Source organism: Chiloscyllium plagiosum, unplaced genomic scaffold (genome assembly GCF_037043375.1).
Source record: "Chiloscyllium plagiosum isolate Xiang-an unplaced genomic scaffold, Cpla_swu_hap1 HiC_scaffold_53Y, whole genome shotgun sequence".
NCBI classification, from domain to species: Eukaryota; Metazoa; Chordata; class Chondrichthyes; order Orectolobiformes; family Hemiscylliidae; genus Chiloscyllium; species Chiloscyllium plagiosum.
Genome location: NW_028270192.1, coordinates 9,225,404 through 9,234,837, shown reverse-complemented (window position 1 = coordinate 9,234,837; position 9,434 = coordinate 9,225,404). Strand labels below are relative to the sequence as shown.

The 9,434-nt window shown below is 45.4% G+C and overlaps 1 pseudogene; it reads right to left on the bottom strand.

The window, feature by feature from the left end:
- Positions 1–620: 620 nt before the first annotated feature.
- The window catches only part of LOC148134604 (uncharacterized), a 39,642-nt pseudogene continuing 30,828 nt past the window's right edge, over positions 621–9,434 (bottom strand).

Sequence of the window (9,434 nt, the reverse complement as noted above, 5' to 3'; positions counted from 1 at the left end):
GGAGCATTGGGACATCAGACTAGGAGCTCCAACTTCAAGTAGAGCAGCTTCTGTTGACATGGAGCAGCAAGGAGCATTGGAACGTCAGGTTGGGAGCTCCAACATCATCTGGAGCAGCTTGTATTTACATGGAAGAGAAAGGAGGATTGGGACATTAGGCTGGGGGAAAGAATATTCAACTATTTTAATCTAAAGTAAACTATGTTTCAACACCTCAGATGTTAATTGATTAATGAAGAATCTTTCCCGGGAAAATAATTAATTCTTTATATAGTAAAGACCAGTCCTGCAAATATTCAATTCAGGAAAACGCATTGGTACAGAGAGAAATGAGAGTGATGTTTCATTTCATTGTCTTTTCTTTTCTGGCCGACTCTGCACTGGATTACATCACCGGAAGGACGTTTTCACTTATTTCCTGCAAATACGGACAGGTCATTAACGTAATCTAAAGCTGAAAATTAATGGGAATATGCGATGTTATGATTAGGCCGGCGTTTACCTCAAATTATGGCGAAAACGCAGCAAAGTCAGTTGTAATTTCCAAAATCAGCAGTGACCTCATTGATTGGCTGATCAGATTGTGAATGGTCGTCTTTTTGAGGACAATTTGAAGTGAATCAATGATGGTGATTATCTATGTTTTTGTTCACCTTGTGACTGCTACTGCTATTGCTCATGTCCTTGTTAACACCAGAGCTCTGCAGCGTGTAAAATCTCAGCTGTGCATCTGGCCAGTGGTACAACCATTCGTATAGCTGGCTACAGTTCAGGCAGTTGTACGTTCGACTTTTACTTTGTGCAAGCGCATTGTCGAGATTCATCACATTTTTGTTATGCTAAGGTGGATAATTTTGAAATTTTCATCTCCAAGAACGAAAATTCTTTCACTGTCTTCGATCAGTTAAACATTACCAAGAATAATCAGAGTAAAAATCACACAGCACCCGATTGTATCGAACAGACGCATTTGGAAGCACCAGTGTTCCATACACTGCTTCTTCATCAGGTGTTTGTTAACTGTTGGAATCTAAAATGGCTTTGTGTGATTATTAAATTTATCCACCCCAGTCCAACACCACCACCTCCAAGTCATGGGTACCGTCGACACCACGAACGGTCGGTTAAAGTCCAGATGATCTTCCAAAGATCGCGCATATTGACACACACACCAGGTTTCTGCAGAAAAACACCCACCTGATGAAGGAGCGGCTCTCTGAAAGCTAGTGCTTCCAAATAAACCTGCTGGACTCTGCCCTGGTATTATGATTTTTAACTTTGTCTACTCAACTCAAACATTGGCACTTCCATATCCTGAAGAAGGGCTTATGCCCGAAACGTCGATTCTCCTGTTCCCTGGATGCTGCCTGACCTGCTGCGCTTCTCCAGCAACACATTGTCAGCTCTGATCTCCAGCATCTGCAGACCTCACTTTCTCCACTTCCATTTCATAGACAACATCAGTCATGTCCCACCGTTGTCAGAGAAGGCAATCCTGGAATAGTCCAATACATTGCTCATAGGTACCTTTCATTTTCAGAAACCAATGCACTCAATCGCTGCAGCTCCTGTGTATGAAAAACACAGAAAAGAAATAGCTGAGACTCAATTTTGACAGTTTTTTGAAACACTTTGGAAGTGAAATCAGATGAGAATGAAGAATGAACTGTCCGAATGTGCAGAGAGAGTGAAGGCACTTTTCCCTTCTTTCAAGAGCTGGGGTATTTACTGATCTAAGGCATTAAACAGATTCCTGTTAGAGCTGCTCTCTCTGCCTCAGGAACAAGAAGTCCTGATTCCCTGAAAGGTAATGAAGTACAGGTCACTCAATTAAAGTGCCGATACTAACCACTAGACCACCAGGGATGAGGGCAGAAGAAGTTGCACCGTTTCTTCATAACACAGTTTTTGGAATTATGTCATTGCAGATATGTTTCCCATCAAAAATGATTGAATTATCGATTGTTTACAGCACAGAAATGAATCCCATCATCTCAGTTCCCAGCACTTGGTCTGCAACCTTGTAAACTCTGACCTTTCACGTGTTAAAATCAATGCTAATTTCCCTTGAACTTTTTAATCTCGTAAGACACAATAAATGGGATTGAAGTTTGAGATGGGAAAAATGTGTTCACACCCAGTTGGGGAACTGAACCCCATTTTGACCCACAGACTGAAGCACGTAGACACATTTCCCCAGGAGTGACACAGGCCTGGCAAGAAAACAAGCAGAAAGTAAGATTTCACCCACTTGGCTGATATTGTCCCATTTTAGACTTCAATATCAGTGTCTGGTTACAGCAAAGAAAGGAAGCATTCAGCCATCCCCGTCCCAGTATTCCTTGCCTAGTTCTTTCCCCATCACTCTGTAGTTTATACTGCCTCACCTCCTTCTTGCTGTCAACATGTATCATTGCTCACGTCCGCTATTTCCTGTCCTGCCAAACGGTTTTCCTCAAGTTCTTGGATGAAAAACAGGAATAGGCTATTTCAAGCACTTTTCTAGTTTACAATGTCGGTGTTATCATCACTGAGCCAGCACGTTGCCAGGTCAGAGAGAAGGTCTCATATATTAGAAACTGCAATGCAACAGATGATTGGATAGCCTCAGTGTTGTAAGCCAAACAACAAGACTGGAATAGAGCCGAGGGCATCATGCACAGAAGGATGAGAGAATAGAATGACGAATAGAGTGGTGTTAACAGAAATCTTCCCTGGTAGTATAGTGATGAGGATTCAATGCTTTCACTGTCATGGTTTGTTAAAGGTTAACGTTTACAGTAATCAATATGAAATTCTGCCTGATCTTTCGAAGCAGAATGATGCTGTTCAGCAGTCAGAATCGCTTCCAAAAATGTTACAATTCCACATCAGCAATGTCAGCTGCTATCAAGAACGGAGGGGGCGTCAGTAAAATGGAAGGTGGAATGGTGGCTTGTGAGAGTTAGCTACATGCCTAGTGGAGCCAGGTTCAATGTTGATACTGATTATCGATTTTGCTCTTTACCTTGATATACTGATCACTCCGTAATAGTTACCCACATTATCTTCCCTTTGTTTGTTGTTCTTTGTACATTTCACCTCGGTTCAGTGTTCGGGGGCGGGGGGTGGGGAGGGGTGCGGGGGTGCGGGGACCACGCATCTTTAATTTGGCACATTTTACTCAGGTCGGTTTTCCAGCTTCATATTAAGGCCAACAGGTTTAGGAAAAGAAAGACACGATTCAGAACATCAAGTCTGCTCCGCTATTGAATGGTTTCATATCTGATCTGATAACCTTGAACTGCACTTTCTTGCCTTTCCCCATAACGCTTGATGTCTTTGCTGTTTGAAGATCTGCCGATCTCACCCTGATTACAAAAAAATGACACTTCCTCAACAGTCTTCTGCTACAAGAAATTCCACAGATCCAGAACTGTCTGAGAGAATAAATGCTTCCTCACCTCAGCTTTAATTATGAGATCCGCATTCTAATACAAAGTTAAAAATCGCATAACAACATTGGAAGATTAGATTTTGGAGAGTTGCTCCTTCATCAGGTGGGTTGTGGAGTACACAGTTGTAAGATACAGAATTTATAGCAAAAGGTTACAGTGTGACGTAACTGAAATTATACATTGAAAAATAACTTGATTGTTAAGTCTTCGATCTGTTAGAATGACTACGTGAGGTTCACTTCTTCCTTATGTATATCGCAAAACTTTCTTTTCAAAGTTTCATTCCCAGGTGAACTTTAACAATTAGTATCAACCCAGATAATTAGTTGAAGGTGATAGTCCCTGTGTGCTGTGTCTGTGCCATAATGTTTAGACTGACACTAATCTGAAATAAAACAACACGCTTCAGGCAAGGATGCTTTGAGGCATGGTACATTGGTGAAACCGAACAGAGGCTACAGAACGGATGAATGGCGACTGCACATCAATCAACAGACAGATGAGCCCCTTCCCAGTTGGGGAACACTTCAGTGATCCAGGGCATTCGACCTCAGAACTTCGGGTGACCATTCTCCAAGGCAGACTTCGGAACTGGCAGCAGCTGAATGCGCCCGAGCAGAGGCTAATAGCTAAGTTCGGTACCCATGGTGATGGCCTCAACCGGATCCTGGGGTTCATGTCACAGTACAGGTGATCCCATTACCCTATCTACACAAGAGACTGTCCTACACACACGCGCGCGCGCGCGCACGCGCACACACACACACACACACACACACACACACGCATTTGTACGTTAGTGGTGTGACTGTGTACTTGCAGAATTACATTGTACTTTGCTCAAACACTGCATGAACCCATAAACGCCTCAGTTAATTCATTTTATAAAATTATAGTCAATTTATAAAATTATAGTCAATTTATAAAATTATAAAAATATAATCAATATATTATTGAACAGACAGCAGCACGGGGGGGCTGACACCAATTGTTAAAGTTCAACTGAGAATGTAACTTTAAAATAAAACGTTTCTTATGAAAGAAGTGAAGCTAACATGCCATTCTAACAGATGGGATACTTAGCAAACAATCAAGGTACTTTTCAATGTACAATTTCAGTTACATCACACTGTAAACTTGTTTTATAAATTCAGTGTCTTACAACTGTGTACTCCACAACCACCTGTTGAATGGGCAGCGCTCCGAAAGCTAGTATTTCCATTTTAACCTGTTGGACTATAACCTGGTGATGTGTGATTTTCAAATTTGCACATCCCATTCCAAAACCTGCATCTCCAAGTCATTCGATCCGAGGAACTCTGATCACAGAACCAACCTTTGTACATTCAACTTATTAAATACTTGAAAAAACATGAATGTTTCAATAAGGACCATTTTTGTAGTACTGAGTCAGAGCAGGCGAAGGCAACTGCTTTCAGCATTTATTACCATTTGAATTCATCTCTGATAAGAAGTATAGTGGTGAAAATTGCAAAGCGGTTAAAACAAGAATAAACTGAATGGAATGTAAATAAGCATCTGGCAGTTACAATTTATTTGTCATTGACAGTGGGGATTCCAGCCATCTCCTTGAATGGTGAGAATGTCTTCTCGAGGATTCTTAAAGGTATTTCCTGTCTACACGAGTATGTGTAAATGTTCCTTCTCGTGGCATTCAGTTCTGTCCATGTGTTTGTCCTGGAAGCAAAGTCTTCCGGGGTCGCTCAGTCTGCCTCTTTGTGAATGCACCACCGGTTTATATGGGAAATGAGACAGCACTTAGGATATTAGAACTGAAGTGATGATCGAGGCGAGGAGCTAACTGTGAAGGCTGTTTGAGAAGTGTATTATCTGGTCTGGGAGTAGCTTAGAATATCTGGATTCGATATTCGCCTGTGTGGCCAAGATTGTGGGTGTGTTCTGTGTGTGTTAGCAGGCATGATTTCTGTGTTTCGCAGACATGCTTCAGTGTTTTTATGTGGTTATGCTGTAGGTGGACAGTGTAGCAGATTTGTTAACACAGTTCGTCCTTTTTTTGTTATGAGCATGTTGAAAAGGTGCAATGTAACCTGGACCCGGGGAGGTTTTCAGGTGGTGGGGATTGGTGTCAGAGAGATAGTAGTCAGTGTCAGAATCTGACCGAGCGTAGTTTGTGTCAGGAGAGCGGATCTCACTCCAGCAAACTTGTACAAGCTGGGTTGTGAGGAGGCCATGGGTCAAAGTGCTGTACAAAACTGACATCAGCACATACAGAGGCCCGTGGCCAGGATAATGATACACACAACCACAATACGGGATATTAGTTGCTCTAGCAGTTCAGTGCCCCGTGAGTCAAGCCAGGAGGTTGCCCAGGTCCACAAAACCCCAGTGGGACTCCGGTTCATTTGGGACAGCAGTAGCCTGTGGAAAGTGGTGTGTCAGGTCCGTTATATTTTCGTTGGGGTCAGGGATGTAAATACAGCAGTCTGTGCCAACGAAGGCGCTAGTACCCCTTTTTTGGCCAGCCAGTAGTCCAGGGCCATTCTGTTTTGTAGGGCGACAGTGCGAATGGCGACAGCCTCTGCATTCAGCTGGGCAAACCCTTCAGCCGTGACATGTTATCACCTCTAGCATGGTGGCCAGCTAATGTGCTTCTATGTCGAGGTGCAGGGTTTCGTAAGTGGTCACAAAAAGGAGGGTATCTCGTCTAGGGCAGTGAGGGCGCATTTTCTGCGGGGTATAAGCTTCTGAAAGGGACACGAATGGGAGTGCTAAAGGAGTGGTATGACATACCCACGTACCAGCTCATGACAAAGCCAGCTGGGGTATGGCTTGTGGCCGCAGACAAAATAAGTGCCATTGTAAGTTCTGAGGTGGTGGGTTTGGGTTCCTGTCCAAATATTATTGAAATGTAATTTTGGGCAGACACGTTATGGCCAAGTAAATCTAGGATGCTGTACTCTGCTACAGACCAGAATGCTGCATGTGTCAAGAGCAGTGAGTTAGTGCACCAGCTCCAGCCAGCCACCCATGCGGATTACTGGCTTCTCGTTATGCAGATGGTTTCTCTGCGTGACCTCCGTGCGGTCGTGTCAGTGATAGTTAAGGTTGGTTGTTCATGTCAGAGAGTTTGGGCTGCGGAGAATCATCCTGTGAATTTGTCGAGGTGATATCCTGCGGATTTCCAGTAGTCTGAGCGATTAGCCACATGAATGGCCGGTCTAGTTAGTGGACTGAGCGTTGTGACCTCGGAGACCTGTCCAATGTCAGCCATAATTCTGCCATTTCTGTGGTGTTAAAAGGGACTGCTCCGTGGGGATTGTCTCCGTTGGAATGTTCAGAGACATGGGCACAGACTCAATAGCTGGTCTGGTTTAGCCTCTGGCTATCCAGCATCTGCAGTCATTGTTTTTGCATACCTGTCGGTCATTTCAATGAAATGTTCATCCACGGCTCACGGTGGATTAAGTGCCCTGTTCTGTGTTCCTTGTTACCGATCAGTGATGATGTGCAGGTCAGACCAAGAGTGATGATCCCGATGGCTGCAGTGAGTAGCTGGATCCCCTGTGGTTTCTGGAGCTGTATACTGTTCTGCTTGGTTGTCCTTCTGTGGACCCTCTTTCACCGGGTCGCATTCTGGTCTCACTTGGAGCGTGACAACTGTAGTGGTCGTGAGACTGACCAAGAGTGTCCCTTTCCATCGAGGGGAGAGAGAATCTTTTGGCAGAGACTGACTGATTACATAGTGCCCAGTTTAAACGGGTGACGTGGTTCCTGCTGTGGTGTGCATACTGCAGCTTCTTGTTTTTTTTTGTTTTACCCCCACACTATCGCCTAACTGCTATAGTGTTTATTTTTAGCACCAGTACCCAGGTTTTGTGTGTGCAGGTTTGAGTAACACCCAACTGGACAGTACACCACAGGTTTTAGCAAATCATGGTTCAGAGTGATCCTTCTACTAAGGGCTTGAACGTAATCCAAGAGAGTTTCCTGTGTTAAGACCAGCGCTTTGTCATTGGCTAGTTTTTGAGTTCGGGTGGCTGTGTGAAGGGATCGAACCATTAGCACTTCAAAGGGTGTAATTTCCGTCGTTTGGTTTCCCTGTCCTTTTACTGTGTAAAGCACCAGTGGCCTGCCGTCCTGCCAAGTCAGTCCTGTGTCCTGAGTAATATTGAGGAGGGTGGTTTTGAGGGTGCTGTTCATTGTCTCCACCATTCCTAATGACTGGGGAATGGTACAGAATGTGGTATCTCCAGGGTATCCCGAGGGGATCACAGTCAGCAGTAATGAACTTCACGGTGAAATGGTCCCCATCCCCCATATGTTTCTATGCGTCCTGGGATATAAAACACTTGTAATATCGTCCTGCAGGATACACTTTACCACTGCTCTGGCGTCATTTGTTTTGATGGGGAATGACTATAGTTTTGAAAACATATCAACAATAACGAGGACATATTTGTATTCCTCCTACTGAGGCATGTGGGCAAGGTCAATTAGGAAGTTGGTGAATGGACCCTCAGCACCTTTTATGTAGTCATGTTTGGCCATCAGATTCCCTGCATTTTTCGGTAGACAGATGAGGCACTGTGACAGCGGGCTTGGGTAGCTGCTGTGAATCCTGCTGCATACCAGGAATGGCTGACTGCACCTTGCCTGAGTGTCCGTTTCAGTGGGCCGCCAGGGCCAGTAAGTGCAGGTCGGCTTTCAGGTAGATGATGCAGCCATCGGGGTGGGTAAGAACCTGTAAGGATGGTGATTTTACGGCACCAATTCGGGCCCATGCGGCCGTCTCTTCTGGTCTGGCGATTTACTGAGCTGCTCGGACTGCATCGAGAGGTTCAGGGGCCTCTGGAGGTTTCACCATCCTGGGGGTCTGCAGGGCATAAGTGACCAGCGGTTTTGCACATTCCCGTGTGGCTGCATCAGCTGAGGCATTTACTTGGGAGACGGGATCCGTGGCAGAGTTGTGGGCGTCACATTTTTAAAGTGCGATAGCAGCAGGTAGCAGGACTGCTTCTGTGGTGTTGGCAATGAGTGCAGCATGTTTGAGTAGTCTCCCTGTTGAGCTGATAAACCCCCTCTGTTTCCATATTCTGCCAAAAACCTAAACGACTCCAAAGGCACATCTGGAGTCTGTGACGATATTGGCTGTGCTTCCTTGTCCCAGGAGACAGTCTCTGGTGAGAGCATTGAGCTCTGCCGCCAGTGTGGACACCCCGTCTGGTAATGCAGCTGATTCGAGAGTGGTGAAGGGGGTGCAGATGGCAGGTCCTGCTAATGTATATTGGTCTGATGGCCGGAAGGAAGAGCTGCTGGTGAAAAGAATCTGGTCAGAGTTTTCTCAAACTGGTCAGGCGAACCAAGCGAAAGTGACGATGCAGATGCTGGAGATTACAGCTGAGAGTGGTGCTGGAAAATCACAGCAGGTTAGACAGCATCGGAGAAACAGGAAAATCAACGTTTCCGGCAGGACCCTTTGTCAGGAATGCTGAACCAGGTCCAAGTAGTTGTGCTTGTCTGTAGTGGGCGGCACGGTGGCACAGTGGTTAGCACTGCTGCCTCACAGCGCCAGAGACCCGGGTTCAATTCCCGACTCAGGCGACTGTCTGTGTGGAGTTTGCACGTTCTCCCCGTGTCTGTGTGGGTTTCCTCCAGGTGCTCCGGTTTCCTCCCACAGTCCAAAGATATGCAGGTCAAGTGAAGTGGCCATGCTAAATTGCCCTTAGTGTTAGGTAATAAGGGGTAATTGTAGGGGTATGGGTGGGTTGCGCTTCACCGGGTCGGTGTGGACTTCTTGGGCCGAAGGGCCTGTTTCCACACTGTAAGTAATCTAATCTAACCATGTTAGGCGAGCAGAATTCGGGTGGTGGGGTTCAACGCTATGGCACGGTGTAGGAAAAGATTTGCCTAGACCTAAAGCGACCTCACGACCAGTTCTCTGAGTTGCACTAAAATGTTGGACTGCTGCAGTGACAGCCACAGTGGGACCAAAACAGTACACTGGTACGTAATGGG